Source organism: Haliotis asinina, chromosome 5 (assembly GCF_037392515.1).
Source record: "Haliotis asinina isolate JCU_RB_2024 chromosome 5, JCU_Hal_asi_v2, whole genome shotgun sequence".
Taxonomy (NCBI): Eukaryota; Metazoa; Mollusca; class Gastropoda; order Lepetellida; family Haliotidae; genus Haliotis; species Haliotis asinina.
Genome location: NC_090284.1, coordinates 65,715,650 through 65,735,621, shown reverse-complemented (window position 1 = coordinate 65,735,621; position 19,972 = coordinate 65,715,650). Strand labels below are relative to the sequence as shown.

At 37.8% G+C, this 19,972-nt stretch overlaps 2 long non-coding RNA genes across 2 annotated transcripts; both read left to right on the top strand.

The window, feature by feature from the left end:
• The first annotated feature begins 561 nt into the window (after positions 1–561).
• LOC137285099 (uncharacterized) lies at positions 562–1,798 on the top strand. Its single transcript, XR_010956948.1, has 5 exons — positions 562–627; positions 809–874; positions 1,196–1,252; positions 1,393–1,447; positions 1,735–1,798. It is a non-coding gene; the product is annotated as an uncharacterized lncRNA (long non-coding RNA).
• A 10,613-nt stretch (positions 1,799–12,411) lies between these two features.
• LOC137285098 (uncharacterized) lies at positions 12,412–13,648 on the top strand. Its single transcript, XR_010956947.1, has 5 exons — positions 12,412–12,477; positions 12,659–12,724; positions 13,046–13,102; positions 13,243–13,297; positions 13,585–13,648. It is a non-coding gene; the product is annotated as an uncharacterized lncRNA (long non-coding RNA).
• The last annotated feature ends 6,324 nt before the right edge of the window (positions 13,649–19,972 follow it).

Sequence of the window (19,972 nt, the reverse complement as noted above, 5' to 3'; positions counted from 1 at the left end):
TTGTTTCTTTTAAGAGTATAAGATGTACACATGTATAATAATATAATTATTGTGTACAGTGTGTGTAGGGCGGGGATTTCCAACATGACATCTGAACGTGTTCCTTTACAGAGCCCTAACGCCATTTGTGAAGCCATCAGCTTCTGTCAGTCGCCCGAGGCCGTGAATAAGAACAAACCCATAAGCAAGGCAAGATAAATACCTAGTGCTTGTTCATAAAATATATCACTGTTACCCCGAGATCAGAAAATGTACTGTCGAGGTTCTGGACTTGCGTCCGACGACTGTTGATGTTTACAGGCTGTTGTGGCATTGCGGTCGTCCTGGTGTGAGACACTATATACAAAAATTTCTATGCAAATTGTGAACATATGATGTTTAAACGTTTGGCAAACAGCCGATTTTCATTTATCCATGCACAAGATCGTCATAGCTTTTTTCGTATATTTGTGTCAAACACACAGTTTGGCGGATAATCTAGGCAGTATTTTTGTTTACAAACCTGTATATAATGGGACTACTAATTCAATTTGCCGTTTCATGTATCTGCAGGGAAAGGGAAAACGCCGTTGCAAGGACTGCAAGAACTTTCTCAATGACGTCAAAGAAAAAGAAATGGCCAGTATTGTGAGTGATTACGTTTTACAAGATTTATTCACTTATATCTTAGAGTGGCATATTTGCACCATTGTACAAATATCTGAAAGCATGCAGCATGGTTTTGTGTGCTTTAGTCGTAGAGATTGAAATAAAGCTATGGCAAAATCATGACTATCTCAGTTATTCAATAACGTGTTTATATTCACAGGCTTCTGTAGGTGAGCTGATAGAAAGCCAATTCTGTGGAAAACTTAGTGAAGATCGCCAGGAGAAGGTATACAAAGAGACGTCAATGTTTTGTTTCCGTAATTGCTTCTTGCATTTTCTGTTTTAACGTATTTTCTGTTGTAACGTATAAAAGCTCCACCCAGCAATCCTCCAACTATCTGAAGCAGACAATTAAGTGATTGACACTAAGAGCATCGAATGTGATGACATACATGAAGCAAGCCAGTCCCTTCGTACTTTTGTCACGAATAAAGAGTGTAAAAGTGAAATTGTGAGGGTGATAGGGCTGGGGATTGGATGTGTGAGCACGCATGTGTGACTATGTATCCAGATTGATCCTTTTGTATTTGAACATTCCATGTTTCAGTGTGAAGGCTTCATAGAGACAGCTACCGAAAAGGAAATCGAGCTACTAGATTTGGTAGTAAGTATATAGGGGGTAAAAAAGTGGTGTAAACATAGTTATTACCAATGTGTATATGACTGTGTGACTGATCAAATATAACAACCTATTGTATCAAATTAAAATATACACATTGAAATGACAACTTATCTTACTTATAGAATGTGGAAAACACGTGCAAGCTCCTCGACATGTGTGGTGGCAACTAATTGTAAGGTGAGTGTATTATTGAACGTGATACGGGCGAGGTAAGGTGAGGGGTAATATTGTCATACCATGACACTGTTCAATATTGATACCCCACCTTAACATATTATTCTGGTCAACTGATGATATAGTTAGTGGTTTTGTTTAGTAATATTCAGGCCATTCCAGTCTGTAAACACTGATCCACTTTTCGTCATTTGGTCTTTCTGTGAGGTACGGCTGAAATGGTTTCCTCGTGACGAGTTATGCTATGTACATGGCCCAGTGAATTTCATTTCGAATCTTTTCCCTTGCAGATGCCAAAGATGCTGCCTGTCGATCTTTCATCCCCACCAGACAATGTCATATGTAATATTTTGTTAATAAAACTTGCTATTTAAGCTCATATCTATTGTTGGACTAATTACTTTAGATACCAATGTATAAGAATATATTAGAATATATAAATGTCAAGATTCTCACTGTCGTTTCAACTGCATTTCAGAATTAAGCCATGATGGTATAACATATCGATAAGGATCTCTACTGACTTGATGAACATACGGAATTCTTATATCCACAAATGAACCGTTTAGAATCAACATTCTGAGGAAACATCCAACTGACATCCTGTTGCATCTTTGTAAAACCTAGCCTCCTCATTGTCTTTATGTTAAGAATTTCAGTGTTGTGTAGACATTACCGAATGAATGTTTTCAGGTATTTATCCAAAGATATCACTGATCATTCCTCTCACAGAACGAGTATGAGTTATACAGTGGTTCATTGCAGGCATCACTTGTCAGAGAGATATCCGGTCAGATTTGAAACAAAATGACAGCATGAAAAAATTAAAGGTATGGTGACGTAGTATTAACATCTGCAAACACATAAGGAAAAGATGAGAGAGCAATATTGCTTGTTCTTTGTGAAATATAGTAGCAAGGATTCTTCTGATAAGACAGCGGAAAATAAGATAAATTATATTAAGCAGAAAAATCAAGGACATACATTTGTGGTACGAATGGGTCAACGCTCACCACGAGGTATATTTTTGTATTTCATTGTCGAGAGGACAATCAGTCGAACCAATCAGAGATGTGTAACCATAACTGTTGGTGTTAGGTTTCTGGGAGTATAATCAGTGTTGTGTTCATGTGCATCTACATCTACATTCGATCACCTGTCAGATGCTGAATGAATCGTCTTCTTCCATATTAGTGGATCCATCGATTCCAAAATGGTCCGCCCTACACAGAGCACGTCCAAGTCTACGATGTTGAACGGATGCGTCTGATGAAAATTCTGAGAGAACAGAGCTATCTCAATGTTATTTAAAGGGACAGTGAGAGACTGAGGAGTATTAGGAGAAAACGATATTTAGACCCTTAATATTCAAGATTGGAAAGCCACAAAGACTAAAACTCTATCTTGCAAACATTCACTTTCAACTGAAATTATTGAACTGTATAATTATCTTGCTACTGGTCAATACGAACCGTCTTTTGTTGGTTATTCAGCCATGTTGGCATTTCTGGGAATAAAATGGCCAAACCACCTGCCAAGGCAGCACTCAACAAATCTTTGGTGCCACTTCTTATTCCATACTCTGATTACAAAGCTAGCATTAGAACTTACATCCATGGCCTCATGCAGTGGGACACCCAAGTAGGTGTAAATAAATTACACACAATAGAACCCTATATCGGTTACACCTACTTGGGTTGTCAGTTCACATTTGAAGAGGTCATTATGCAATGCACGGGCCACACTAGATATACTCAGGAATTTTTCTTCAAAGGCGACGATCCTCCGTTTGGTATCCCTTGTGATAAAAGAAGCATGGTCAAGTATGTTCTGCGTGACTTTTTCCAGTATTCCATCACAAAGGCTACATATTTCAAATCATTAACTATGACGGATCCTTTCAACAATGTTAAAGAGTTATATTGGTAAAATGATTTGTAATAAGATTAACTATTTTATTATGGGTATTTTAGACTAGTTACTTGGATTGTTGGTGGCAGTGCCCTCAAAGGGAATTGAAATATTGTAAACTTATTTCCCTCTTAGAGGAAATAGTATGTAAGAAGTGACGTTGTGGTATGGGATGCGTTTCCACTATAAATTCCTCAAGCTCACATTCAAACCCAAACACACAGACAAACAGAAACTGAGCTTTCATACGCAAATAATAGTAATTCATAATAACAATGATGCTGATGATAAATCGTGAAGCGATTATAGTGTCAAACCTTAAAGTTAGTCTGCCGAATGAGCAACTAAAATTTTACGAGAATATTTGCAATATCAAATGTATGAAACCATTTGTGTTTTGTGTTACCCCATTCAACAGAAATAGAATCCATTGTAGATGGATTCTTTACCAAATCAGACTTTATTTGAAGAGAAAGTGAGAAATATGTAAGCAATAGTGTTACAGCAGAGATGAATTGCAAACGGAAAGCTACATCATGCAAAAGGATGCTGTATTCACATACTGGAAAATAGGATCACAGTAAAATATATATCCCATAATTACTATGTCGTCGAAAATGATGATAACTACGCTGCTGATTCACTACAAACATTTTCCAACACGTATCTCATAACACTTATTGAGCACATTAACTTACTGACTCCCAATGTGATACACTGAACAACTCTAATAGCAGCCAGCGCTCCGTAAACAAAGGTAACAGCTGTTTTGAATTTACCATTCGATCTCATTAATAGGCACATGGTAACTTTAAATGGCATCAGACTGCACACGTGGCTACCTACATGACATTCAGTTTTAGACTGAAATGAATACCACACTTCTCATCGTTGGCGTTTGTGTCACTTTTGCCTCAGGTAGGTTGGCGTTGTGAGAAGTTGAGTGAGGGAGTGTGTTTAGTTTAACGCCTCACTCAACAGTATTCCAGCTATATGGCGGCGGAATGTAAATAATCGAGTCTGGACCAGACAATCCAGACATCAACAGTATGAGCATCTGCTCACTTGGGAACCAATGACATGTGTCAACCAAGTCAGCGAGCCTGACCACCCGATTCCGTTAATTGTCTCTTACGACAAGCATAGTCGCCTTTTATGGCAGGCATGGGTGTGCTGAGGTCCTATTCTACCCGGACCTTCACGGGTCTGACACTGTGAGCAGTTGATAGCACATTAGTAGCCTATGTTTAATTTTATCTCATTTCACTATATCATATCAAGATTGGACGTGAATGTTGTTTGTATAGCTTGGTTGCATCCCTGCCGTGCGTCCTTCATATTAGGTCACTTAGCCACGGAACTAAAAATATTCAGTAGTATCCTTTCATATGGCTACATTTAACATGCCATTTCATGATATACTGTAGACCTTCTGGAGCCACATACTGTACTAATATGTATTCATGTATTTTGGAGTGGTATAATCTAGAAGTTGATTGCACATTGAATGTATTTTTTACCATATCCTTTATTGACATTTCAGTGATATCATTACCCAATAAGTGGAACAACAGGCTTTATGACGACAGTTGTACAAACTGCAAAGAAATCCTTGCCGGAGTAATTGCAAGATTGGGGACCGAGGAGGGTGTGGTAAGTCTTACAACGTATTTTCAGACACCAAGCCAGTACTCTATCAATTGCATGTAGAGGTGTTATTCAAATAAACTCAGGGGTTAACAAGAAATTAGCATTGAAGTACAATTGTATCATATACCTTTAGGACGCCTGTGACAAGGTAGGAAAGCCGTATCTGTGTGAACAAGCTTAGCACATGTACAGACATGCAGTTTAGACAACTGTCGACATCGTTGATATGATGTTGCCATCATCTGATATCTTACTGTAGGACCTTGATGTTCTTAACATGTGTTTTTCTGCGAGGGCAAATATTATGACCTAATCAAACATTGTTTGAATACAAACATCGTTTGAATGATGTAAATGGTTCGAGTATCTCACATATCTGAACGTTGTATTGTCTCGTTTTATTGTTCCAATGCTATCCCTGCGCTTGTACCAGGACTTCTTCAGTATGTCGTGTAAAACGCGTTAAGCCAAAGGAGGTTTTTGATACACCAAATGGTTCCATTTCTGAATAAATCTAAATCATCAGTATCCCCAACATTTTCCAGAAGGACATTTAAACAATGCATGGAGTAAATGTTCACTGTATCGTATACATAAAAAACATATGCATATTGTAAGATGTTCATTACAATTGACCAAAGATGTTTGTGTTGAAGGATTCTGGTGTCTGGTGCAGTGTTGCACATCTGTTTCCCGAGACGGTGACCAGTCATTTCCAGAAATCTGTAAAGATCTCAGTACAAACGGTAATAACAGCAGACATTTACAAGATCACAACAACGTACCCTGAAACAACATTAGTTGGCCTTAGGTACCTTAAATCCCAACAGCTAGAATCTTTACCATGCTTATAAGTTACAACAAATGTGCTCAGACCAGTGCCCATATATTTATAATTGAACACAATACCAGGAACCATATTCGTTTCCATGTTCAGAATGACAATGCTTGTACTAACTGTAAGGACGCTGTTGCTAGTTTCATTGCCAGTTTGGACACAGTTGAAGTTACGGTAAGTACTTATACACTGACACACAAATTTTATTTGTTTCTGTCAGAATATGAAGGTATAAATAACTTTTTTCCAAAAGGTTAATGCTCAAGAGCGTTGGTGTATATGCTGCTAAACAGACCTAGATATATGCTGCTGTTTTGATACATGCCACACATGAAGCATAGTTTATTGTCATCAATTCATCGTGCATCTCCCCTTTATCACAGCAATCGGTCGAACAGTACATCAATGATGTCGTTTGCAGCACGCTTTCGGCTTACTTTCTGGAAGAAGTAGTAAGTATAATCTTATGTCCTGTAGTCCAGTAATGAAAAAGTTGCACATTGATTAATTTTACATACAATCTTGTATTTTCTGACGCAATCGTGCTTCGCTGTAACCAACATAAACATCCCTAAAGTGACATAGTACACACAGCTGCCATTAATGCTTGTTGAAATACATATATTTAGGGGTATTGAATTTAAATGAGACCTTTTTATCTTCTTGTTTAATGCACCACCGAAGTCCATGCGCTGATCCCCGAGGTGTTGAGTTAAATTGTTGTAAACGTGGTATGAAATATGCTCACAATTTATACACTCGAATAACAAATATTAATACATTGTTAGAAACAATACTTTATGTGATTGATACTGGGATGATCAGATGTAGGTAATCAATTACAGGTCAGTTATCCTTCACATAGATCTGATTTACATTACAGTAATCCAATAGTGGTGCTCAACATGTTTTGATTGTGGAGATGTCACAGTGTGACAACAGCTCAAACAACATTCTCGCTATATATCAAACAGTCAACGCAGTCCAACATAAGACTACGAAGTAAATTCAAGATTCCAAAGCTTTCGTTTGGCACATGGATCAAATCGTAACATATGAATGATTGGTGTCCAAGTATTTCTCTTTCAGGATCCTAAAGATGTTTGCACTCTAGCTACTTTATGTCTAGAGAAAAGTGACGATTTGTTGTTTAGAAAGTTCTTTGTTGAAAAAGTAGCGATTAAACAACCAAATATTTTTTTCTCTTTCTGTAATACCAATAACTATATAGTACAATATAAGATCGGAGTGGCCACGAGGGGGACATGGGTGGAAAGGCGAGGCGAACATGAACAAACATCAACCCATGGGCCCAAAGGGACCAGTGTTAATTTTGAACTGTTGGAAGCACGGGTACACCATTGGTGTTCAATGTTATCTGAGATAAGGAATCACTACCACGAATTACCAACTAATTTCGGCATTCCCAGCAGGGTGCATAGGAAATTTTAGTAGCAGTTAAGAGCTGTACATTGAAAGTGAAAGAAGAACACCGAGCCAATCAGAAAACGGCATTTACGTGTGAGGTAAGATAAACAACATGATACACAGGATTACAATACTGTTCAGTTCTTATTGTTTTTTTCACTAGTCACGGCCATGTAAGTTCAATATGCCGATGAATTTCCAACAATGCATGTTTATACACAACCAATGCTGAATACCCATAAACTCTGTATAGTCATGCTGTATTAAACAATGATACACACCAGTTCCTAAACTGTGAAGATCCGGGTTAGGATTGGTCTTCATTCTTGTACATGGTACAGGATTGACAGGGATGCTGACTTCGTCCACACGTGGAGTTGTGAGTTGATTGTCGAACTTGTTTCTCAATGATGAGTTTTGTGATCTGTGTACTTTTTGTCGAACCGGTTTAGTGGAAATTATTGACCTGTTGTCTAAACGTTTCTAGTGCATACTAGCTGCCCATTTCAAATCCAAACATTTATTCATAGCACTGAGAATGAACCATTTCCATGTTCCAATAATTGTTGCCCCTGAACATATCATAATAATGTATATATTGTATGGGATATCCGCTATAAGCAAATTGATGCTTTATCTTTTGCAGAGCATAGTTCACCAAGGAACCTCGAGCTGAAATAAAATTGAATTTGTTTGTATACTCGCACTGAAATAAATAATCAGCTGTCTATAAATGAGTTCTTTTGCTTACCATCTTCATAAGGAATTCACCTGCTTACAGGAAAAATGTACCAGTACAACAACACAAATGGAATGGTTGACGTTTCTTTATGTTTCGTTTCTAAGCAAATCAAGAGAAAACGTCACCACAACAAAATAACAGTGGTTATAATTCAGAAACATGTCAGTATATTAGGTACAAATGATAAAATTTCAACGCCTAATGACAAAACAAAACTCAAAAATTCCGTGACTGTCGATCAGCTTCAGACATTGCACCCCGTGTAGAATGAAGCCGGGTCTGTCGAGTGAACTCCTTAAACATTCCTTAAACATCGTACTCCGCATCAACAAATGAGTGTGTGTGTGTGTGAGTGGGTATGCTTTTACGCCGGTTTTACTAAATTCCAGCAATAGCAAGACGGGGGAACACCAGATATGGGCTTCATACAGTGTAACAAGCAGTGGAATGAAACCCAGGTTTGATGAGGGAACACTTTAAATATCTGCTCGATCCCCTCATCAACAACAGTTGTCAGAGAGCTGCTATATCCCTGGCATTGTTATCAGTCTGCCAAAGAAAAAAATAATTTGAATTGAGGCATCTATATCATTTTCTCCAAGGTCGATCTGATATTTCATCCAGCTGACGGTGTCGTACCTCAATTTTAGTCAAAGTAAGTGGCAAAACACTTTTAACATCCTTGGAACATCATATTTCGAAATATCCTCCATATGTCTACCATACAATGTTTTGAAAGTTTTACTGGGCCTTGAATGTTGTAATCTTGATCACTTCAGCGCAAGGGTAGTATGAAAGCCTTTGAAATATCATTCATGATTGTACCTCAAAAGTTGTCATATGTAAACACCCTTGGACACCTTGGTACAAAGAGCATGCTAAGTTGTATCTCGAATATCTCGTCTTACACAACCATGTTTCAGGTAAACTGCCCTTTTAAATAGCAGAACACATGTGTATTGAGGTGTGCATTACGTTTCTGCGAGTGTCATCAAGACTGGGTTCAGTTCTACCTGTCGGGATAATGTGATGCAAAGATGAAAGACATGAGGAAAATGATCTAGAGTAAATCTGATCTGACAGAGAGTAAGTAGGCATCAAGTTCGAGCAGTAATCATAAACGGCTCTTCAGTGAACGATATGTGGTGTTCTACTAAACTGTAGAAACAATCGATTCTCACATTACCAAGTATATTTTGTACTTCGGAAAATCGCTTTCTTATTTGCAGACGATTTTAAGCATGAAAAGTTGTGGCCAAGATTACTGACGCATTCCAAATGTCCCGTAGACGACTGATTTACCTATCACGAGAAAGCTTGCTATGGAATGCGTTTGCGTCAAAGCATACAGTCACGCACTCGGTCTGAACCATACATACACTATAATGAATGGTCATACATCTGTCTAATGATTAACGAGCAAACAAGGGGGACATCTGACTAGTGTGCACGTATAACAAATATAATACTGACATACAATCATGACCCTGTCACGTCACGAGAAGGTGCAAATTAAAACGAACTTAAGTTACCCGACAATTAGTCAAAACAAAAAGGATGGATTCTTCGAAGGACAATCGGGGACTGTACTATGTACAGCTGCTATCTCCCGGAACAGAACATCCCTCTTTGTTGCTCATCTGTATAGAAACGTGTCCACGTTGAGGTGCAATCGATACGCATGCTGTGTTTATACACAATTGTGTTTTCGGTAATATGTCTAGAATGGCCATAACAGAATGATAGGCGAGACTGTGGTCTCATGTTGAATTCATGACTACTTGAGATTCCCACAGCAATTAGGATGAATTAGACCATCCCGGTCATTAGTCGTCCTCGTTCTTGACTCATCCATTTACTTCACATATGCTTCCTGAAGACGATTTATAACCGCAGGGTTACGATCACATAGCATGCTGTTGCGACGACACATTGCTGCTTCATGAATGGCGATACCTGTAATCGTCCTTTTTCGTCTCTTTTGTTTTGTTGTTTGTCCTTTTTGCATTCCCAGCCGCTTCCATCTTCGTGTCAGATTCGTGTTTTTACAACCGCTAAGCGTGTTTTTCCACAAAATTTATTCTGGCATTGTACATTTCTTGAACAATGCTCAAAAAGAACATACATAAGCAAGGGGTCAGCGTCTATGTTCCTCGATGACCTTTCTAGATATGAAATAGCAGTTAACTGGTATAATTTAGTAATGACATATTTACAACCTACATCTCACCAACTGCCAACTAATTACAGATATTTAATATTTTCATTTTTAAAATTCATTTCAGTATGCATCATTATGACCCGCAATAGGTGTCTGAAAGTTCTAATGAACACAATATATGCTGGCAAGATCGTGACAATTAGTGTCCCAACAAGTGAAAGTTGCAAACAGAGAATATTAGTGCAGCAGGGAGAGCCAACTGGATCAGCTTGATTTTATTTAGAAGCCCCCGTCAGTGTGTTGTGATTGAATTTGTTATTAACGATACATTTGGAGGATGGGAACATATATAAAGCTTTACACTTAAACACATTTCAACAGTTTACTTTCACAGTTTCAAGCACAATGAATCCCTTCGTCGCACTTATCGTTGCTGTTGTGGCAAGTAACAGTGAGTAGTTTAAATGACCAGATCATTTTCAGTTCTCAGTAACTACGATGGCTTGTGAATTTGGCGCCCCAACATCGTTTTAAACTTTTCATCCATCTAAGGGACCGTTTGCAATTTATTCGAATCTATTTTGTAAACGTTTGTCATCAACTCGAATTCATTGTCAATGTTTCTGAATCACTAAAGTAAAACCATTTTCAGCTTTGGCCTTGTCGATACAGGATGGAAGTGACACATGTGCTGATTGCATTGCATTCTTCACTGATCGTAAGGAGATGACACTCGAGAGGATTGTATGTACATAACACTAATTACTACTCATCAGTAGTTAGTAAAAACCACGTTTGTTGAAAATGCGTTCATGTTTGGACAGTATTGTATCAATGTAACACTGATGATTAAAACCCTTATCTTATCATAGCACATAATTTAATGAAAAACGTCATTGTTGTTTCCAACTTTAAATATCAATTGGCCACCAGCTCAAAAGTATGTTCGAATTCATCCCGTTTTTATAGGAATAATGTAATGAACCATCCTGTATATATTTAGCAGTATGTAGCATTATTCTAACACACACACAAAGTATGTGAAAGAACGTGTCTTTTTTTCAGGATAAAGAGGAGGTAAAAATGAACAAACACTGCTCCTCACTGGAACCTAGCAAGATGGAGGAGGTTAGACATATTTCTCTTTACATTACAGTTTCTCAACAAAATCCGATATTAATGGAATAGTTAACGTATATTATGAACGTCACATGCAATAGCTGAGGCACTAGTTGGCTTTATCTTTTAACCATTTGCTCCATTACCATCAGAAAGAGCATCGTTGTTTCCAAAACATGTTACATGTGGGTATATGTGACATAAACAATTAGGTAATGAAAGCGAGTCAACAATCATAATGTCTCGTTTTCATGCACAGCAATGTGAATGCATATTTTTGTCAGTATTGTTGAGGGTAACATTGTAAAAAATGTGTATTTTCAGTGTAAGAGAAAAGTAGAGGAAATATGTCAGGAGAAGAAAGACAAGGCCAACAGTCAGGTAACTGTTTCCATTCTTACCATCAACAAACCGTCTTCTTTCAATGAACTTGAAATACAAAGTGCCGTTAGCTAACGTTTGTTGAAGGGATCGTTTGTTGCAAAATGATCAACAATGTGCAAAATGAAATGGAATCTGGATAGTTGGGGAAGGCGCCTGCTTGACAATTTAGCCCTTGTTTCTTTTAAGAGTATAAGATGTACACATGTATAATAATATAATTATTGTGTACAGTGTGTGTAGGGCGGGGATTTCCAACATGACATCTGAACGTGTTCCTTTACAGAGCCCTAACGCCATTTGTGAAGCCATCAGCTTCTGTCAGTCGCCCGAGGCCGTGAATAAGAACAAACCCATAAGCAAGGCAAGATAAATACCTAGTGCTTGTTCATAAAATATATCACTGTTACCCCGAGATCAGAAAATGTACTGTCGAGGTTCTGGACTTGCGTCCGACGACTGTTGATGTTTACAGGCTGTTGTGGCATTGCGGTCGTCCTGGTGTGAGACACTATATACAAAAATTTCTATGCAAATTGTGAACATATGATGTTTAAACGTTTGGCAAACAGTCCGATTTTCATTTATCCATGCACAAGATCGTCATAGCTTTTTTCGTATATTTGTGTCAAACACACAGTTTGGCGGATAATCTAGGCAGTATTTTTGTTTACAAACCTGTATATAATGGGACTACTAACTCAATTTGCCGTTTCATGTATCTGCAGGGAAAGGGAAAACGCCGTTGCAAGGACTGCAAGAACTTTCTCAATGACGTCAAAGAAAAAGAAATGGCCAGTATTGTGAGTGATTACGTTTTACAAGATTTATTCACTTATATCTTAGAGTGGCATATTTGCACCATTGTACAAATATCTGAAAGCATGCAGCATGGTTTTGTGTCCTTTAGTCGTAGAGATTGAAATAAAGCTATGGCAAAATCATGACTATCTCAGTTATTCAATAACGTGTTTATATTCACAGGCTTCTGTAGGTGAGCTGATAGAAAGCCAATTCTGTGGAAAACTTAGTGAAGATCGCCAGGAGAAGGTATACAAAGAGACGTCAATGTTTTGTTTCCGTAATTGCTTCTTGCATTTTCTGTTTTAACGTATTTTCTGTTGTAACGTATAAAAGCTCCACCCAGCAATCCTCCAACTATCTGAAGCAGACAATTAAGTGATTGACACTAAGAGCATCGAATGTGATGACATACATGAAGCAAGCCAGTCCCTTCGTACTTTTGTCACGAATAAAGAGTGTAAAAGTGAAATTGTGAGGGTGATAGGGCTGGGGATTGGATGTGTGAGCACGCATGTGTGACTATGTATCCAGATTGATCCTTTTGTATTTGAACTTTCCATGTTTCAGTGTGAAGGCTTCATAGAGACAGCTACCGAAAAGGAAATCGAGCTACTAGATTTGGTAGTAAGTATATAGGGGGTAAAAAAGTGGTGTAAACATAGTTATTACCAATGTGTATATGACTGTGTGACTGATCAAATATAACAACCTATTGTATCAAATTAAAATATACACATTGAAATGACAACTTATCTTACTTATAGAATGTGGAAAACACGTGCAAGCTCCTCGACATGTGTGGTGGCAACTAATTGTAAGGTGAGTGTATTATTGAACGTGATACGGGCGAGGTAAGGTGAGGGGTAATATTGTCATACCATGACACTGTTCAATATTGATACCCCACCTTAACATATTATTCTGGTCAACTGATGATATAGTTAGTGGTTTTGTTTAGTAATATTCAGGCCATTCCAGTCTGTAAACACTGATCCACTTTTCGTCATTTGGTCTTTCTGTGAGGTACGGCTGAAATGGTTTCCTCGTGACGAGTTATGCTATGTACATGGCCCAGTGAATTTCATTTCGAATCTTTTCCCTTGCAGATGCCAAAGATGCTGCCTGTCGATCTTTCATCCCCACCAGACAATGTCATATGTAATATTTTGTTAATAAAACTTGCTATTTAAGCTCATATCTATTGTTGGACTAATTACTTTAGATACCAATGTATAAGAATATATTAGAATATATAAATGTCAAGATTCTCACTGTCGTTTCAACTGCATTTCAGAATTAAGCCATGATGGTATAACATATCGATAAGGATCTCTACTGACTTGATGAACATACGGAATTCTTATATCCACAAATGAACCGTTTAGAATCAACATTCTGAGGAAACATCCAACTGACATCCTGTTGCATCTTTGTAAAACCTAGCCTCCTCATTGTCTTTATGTTAAGAATTTCAGTGTTGTGTAGACATTACCGAATGAATGTTTTCAGGTATTTATCCAAAGATATCACTGATCATTCCTCTCACAGAACGAGTATGAGTTATACAGTGGTTCATTGCAGGCATCACTTGTCAGAGAGATATCCGGTCAGATTTGAAACAAAATGACAGCATGAAAAAATTAAAGGTATGGTGACGTAGTATTAACATCTGCAAACACATAAGGAAAAGATGAGAGAGCAATATTGCTTGTTCTTTGTGAAATATAGTAGCAAGGATTCTTCTGATAAGACAGCGGAAAATAAGATAAATTATATTAAGCAGAAAAATCAAGGACATACATTTGTGGTACGAATGGGTCAACGCTCACCACGAGGTATATTTTTGTATTTCATTGTCGAGAGGACAATCAGTCGAACCAATCAGAGATGTGTAACCATAACTGTTGGTGTTAGGTTTCTGGGAGTATAATCAGTGTTGTGTTCATGTGCATCTACATCTACATTCGATCACCTGTCAGATGCTGAATGAATCGTCTTCTTCCATATTAGTGGATCCATCGATTCCAAAATGGTCCGCCCTACACAGAGCACGTCCAAGTCTACGATGTTGAACGGATGCGTCTGATGAAAATTCTGAGAGAACAGAGCTATCTCAATGTTATTTAAAGGGACAGTGAGAGACTGAGGAGTATTAGGAGAAAACGATATTTAGACCCTTAATATTCAAGATTGGAAAGCCACAAAGACTAAAACTCTATCTTGCAAACATTCACTTTCAACTGAAATTATTGAACTGTATAATTATCTTGCTACTGGTCAATACGAACCGTCTTTTGTTGGTTATTCAGCCATGTTGGCATTTCTGGGAATAAAATGGCCAAACCACCTGCCAAGGCAGCACTCAACAAATCTTTGGTGCCACTTCTTATTCCATACTCTGATTACAAAGCTAGCATTAGAACTTACATCCATGGCCTCATGCAGTGGGACACCCAAGTAGGTGTAAATAAATTACACACAATAGAACCCTATATCGGTTACACCTACTTGGGTTGTCAGTTCACATTTGAAGAGGTCATTATGCAATGCACGGGCCACACTAGATATACTCAGGAATTTTTCTTCAAAGGCGACGATCCTCCGTTTGGTATCCCTTGTGATAAAAGAAGCATGGTCAAGTATGTTCTGCGTGACTTTTTCCAGTATTCCATCACAAAGGCTACATATTTCAAATCATTAACTATGACGGATCCTTTCAACAATGTTAAAGAGTTATATTGGTAAAATGATTTGTAATAAGATTAACTATTTTATTATGGGTATTTTAGACTAGTTACTTGGATTGTTGGTGGCAGTGCCCTCAAAGGGAATTGAAATATTGTAAACTTATTTCCCTCTTAGAGGAAATAGTATGTAACAAGCTACGTTGTGGTATGGGATGCGTTTCCACTATAAATTCCTCAAGCTCACATTCAAACCCAAACACACAGACAAACAGAAACTGAGCTTTCATACGCAAATAATAGTAATTCATAATAACAATGATGCTGATGATAAATCGTGAAGCGATTATAGTGTCAAACCTTAAAGTTAGTCTGCCGAATGAGCAACTAAAATTTTACGAGAATATTTGCAATATCAAATGTATGAAACCATTTGTGTTTTGTGTTACCCCATTCAACAGAAATAGAATCCATTGTAGATGGATTCTTTACCAAATCAGACTTTATTTGAAGAGAAAGTGAGAAATATGTAAGCAATAGTGTTACAGCAGAGATGAATTGCAAACGGAAAGCTACATCATGCAAAAGGATGCTGTATTCACATACTGGAAAATAGGATCACAGTAAAATATATATCCCATAATTACTATGTCGTCGAAAATGATGATAACTACGCTGCTGATTCACTACAAACATTTTCCAACACGTATCTCATAACACTTATTGAGCACATTAACTTACTGACTCCCAATGTGATACACTGAACAACTCTAATAGCAGCCAGCGCTCCGTAAACAAAGGTAACAGCTGTTTTGAATTTACCATTCGATCTCATTAATAGGCACATGGTAACTTTAAATGGCATCAGACTGCACACGTGGCTACCTACATGACATTCAGTTTTAGACTGAAATGAATACCACACTTCTCATCGTTGGCGTTTGTGTCACCTTTGGCTCAGGTAGGTTGGCGTTGTGAGAAGTTGAGTGAGGGAGTGTGTTTAGTTTAACGCCTCACTCAACAGTATTCCAGCTATATGACCTTCTGGAGCCACATACTGTACTAATATGTATTCAGGTATTTTGGAGTGGTATAATCTAGAAGTTGATTGCACATTGAATGTATTTTTTACCATATCCTTTATTGACATTTCAGTGATATCATTACCCAATAAGTGGAACAACAGGCTTTATGACGACAGTTGTACAAACTGCAAAGAAATCCTTGCCGGAGTAATTGCAAGATTGGGGACCGAGGAGGGTGTGGTAAGTCTTACAACGTATTTTCAGACACCAAGCCAGTACTCTATCAATTGCATGTAGAGGTGTTATTCAAATAAACTCAGGGGTTAACAAGAAATTAGCATTGAAGTACAATTGTATCATATACCTTTAGGACGCCTGTGACAAGGTAGGAAAGCCGTATCTGTGTGAACAAGCTTAGCACATGTACAGACATGCAGTTTAGACAACTGTCGACATCGTTGATATGATGTTGCCATCATCTGATATCTTACTGTAGGACCTTGATGTTCTTAACATGTGTTTTTCTGCGAGGGCAAATATTATGACCTAATCAAACATTGTTTGAATACAAACATCGTTTGAATGATGTAAATGGTTCGAGTATCTCACATATCTGAACGTTGTATTGTCTCGTTTTATTGTTCCAATGCTATCCCTGCGCTTGTACCAGGACTTCTTCAGTATGTCGTGTAAAACGCGTTAAGCCAAAGGAGGTTTTTGATACACCAAATGGTTCCATTTCTGAATAAATCTAAATCATCAGTATCCCCAACATTTTCCAGAAGGACATTTAAACAATGCATGGAGTAAATGTTCACTGTATCGTATACATAAAAAACATATGCATATTGTAAGATGTTCATTACAATTGACCAAAGATGTTTGTGTTGAAGGATTCTGGTGTCTGGTGCAGTGTTGCACATCTGTTTCCCGAGACGGTGACCAGTCATTTCCAGAAATCTGTAAAGATCTCAGTACAAACGGTAATAACAGCAGACATTTACAAGATCACAACAACGTACCCTGAAACAACATTAGTTGGCCTTAGGTACCTTAAATCCCAACAGCTAGAATCTTTACCATGCTTATAAGTTACAACAAATGTGCTCAGACCAGTGCCCATATATTTATAATTGAACACAATACCAGGAACCATATTCGTTTCCATGTTCAGAATGACAATGCTTGTACTAACTGTAAGGACGCTGTTGCTAGTTTCATTGCCAGTTTGGACACAGTTGAAGTTACGGTAAGTACTTATACACTGACACACAAATTTTATTTGTTTCTGTCAGAATATGAAGGTATAAATAACTTTTTTCCAAAAGGTTAATGCTCAAGAGCGTTGGTGTATATGCTGCTAAACAGACCTAGATATATGCTGCTGTTTTGATACATGCCACACATGAAGCATAGTTTATTGTCATCAATTCATCGTGCATCTCCCCTTTATCACAGCAATCGGTCGAACAGTACATCAATGATGTCGTTTGCAGCACGCTTTCGGCTTACTTTCTGGAAGAAGTAGTAAGTATAATCTTATGTCCTGTAGTCCAGTAATGAAAAAGTTGCACATTGATTAATTTTACATACAATCTTGTATTTTCTGACGCAATCGTGCTTCGCTGTAACCAACATAAACATCCCTAAAGTGACATAGTACACACAGCTGCCATTAATGCTTGTTGAAATACATATATTTAGGGGTATTGAATTTAAATGAGACCTTTTTATCTTCTTGTTTAATGCACCACCGAAGTCCATGCGCTGATCCCCGAGGTGTTGAGTTAAATTGTTGTAAACGTGGTATGAAATATGCTCACAATTTATACACTCGAATAACAAATATTAATACATTGTTAGAAACAATACTTTATGTGATTGATACTGGGATGATCAGATGTAGGTAATCAATTACAGGTCAGTTATCCTTCACATAGATCTGATTTACATTACAGTAATCCAATAGTGGTGCTCAACATGTTTTGATTGTGGAGATGTCACAGTGTGACAACAGCTCAAACAACATTCTCGCTATATATCAAACAGTCAACGCAGTCCAACATAAGACTACGAAGTAAATTCAAGATTCCAAAGCTTTCGTTTGGCACATGGATCAAATCGTAACATATGAATGATTGGTGTCCAAGTATTTCTCTTTCAGGATCCTAAAGATGTTTGCACTCTAGCTACTTTATGTCTAGAGAAAAGTGACGATTTGTTGTTTAGAAAGTTCTTTGTTGAAAAAGTAGCGATTAAACAACCAAATATTTTTTTCTCTTTCTGTAATACCAATAACTATATAGTACAATATAAGATCGGAGTGGCCACGAGGGGGACATGGGTGGAAAGGCGAGGCGAACATGAACAAACATCAACCCATGGGCCCAAAGGGACCAGTGTTAATTTTGAACTGTTGGAAGCACGGGTACACCATTGGTGTTCAATGTTATCTGAGATAAGGAATCACTACCACGAATTACCAACTAATTTCGGCATTCCCAGCAGGGTGCATAGGAAATTTTAGTAGCAGTTAAGAGCTGTACATTGAAAGTGAAAGAAGAACACCGAGCCAATCAGAAAACGGCATTTACGTGTGAGGTAAGATAAACAACATGATACACAGGATTACAATACTGTTCAGTTCTTATTGTTTTTTTCACTAGTCACGGCCATGTAAGTTCAATATGCCGATGAATTTCCAACAATGCATGTTTATACACAACCAATGCTGAATACCCATAAACTCTGTATAGTCATGCTGTATTAAACAATGATACACACCAGTTCCTAAACTGTGAAGATCCGGGTTAGGATTGGTCTTCATTCTTGTACATGGTACAGGATTGACAGGGATGCTGACTTCGTCCACACGTGGAGTTGTGAGTTGATTGTCGAACTTGTTTCTCAATGATGAGTTTTGTGATCTGTGTACTTTTTGTCGAACCGGTTTAGTGGAAATTATTGACCTGTTGTCTAAACGTTTCTAGTGCATACTAGCTGCCCATTTCAAATCCAAACATTTATTCATAGCACTGAGAATGAACCATTTCCATGTTCCAATAATTGTTGCCCCTGAACATATCATAATAATGTATATATTGTATGGGATATCCGCTATAAGCAAATTGATGCTTTATCTTTTGCAGAGCATAGTTCACCAAGGAACCTCGAGCTGAAATAAAATTGAATTTGTTTGTATACTCGCACTGAAATAAATAATCAGCTGTCTATAAATGAGTTCTTTTGCTTACCATCTTCATAAGGAATTCACCTGCTTACAGGAAAAATGTACCAGTACAACAACACAAATGGAATGGTTGACGTTTCTTTATGTTTCGTTTCTAAGCAAATCAAGAGAAAACGTCACCACAACAAAATAACAGTGGTTATAATTCAGAAACATGTCAGTATATTAGGTACAAATGATAAAATTTCAACGCCTAATGACAAAACAAAACTCAAAAATTCCGTGACTGTCGATCAGCTTCAGACATTGCACCCCGTGTAGAATGAAGCCGGGTCTGTCGAGTGAACTCCTTAAACATTCCTTAAACATCGTACTCCGCATCAACAAATGAGTGTGTGTGTGTGTGAGTGGGTATGCTTTTACGCCGGTTTTACTAAATTCCAGCAATAGCAAGACGGGGGAACACCAGATATGGGCTTCATACAGTGTAACAAGCAGTGGAATGAAACCCAGGTTTGATGAGGGAACACTTTAAATATCTGCTCGATCCCCTCATCAACAACAGTTGTCAGAGAGCTGCTATATCCCTGGCATT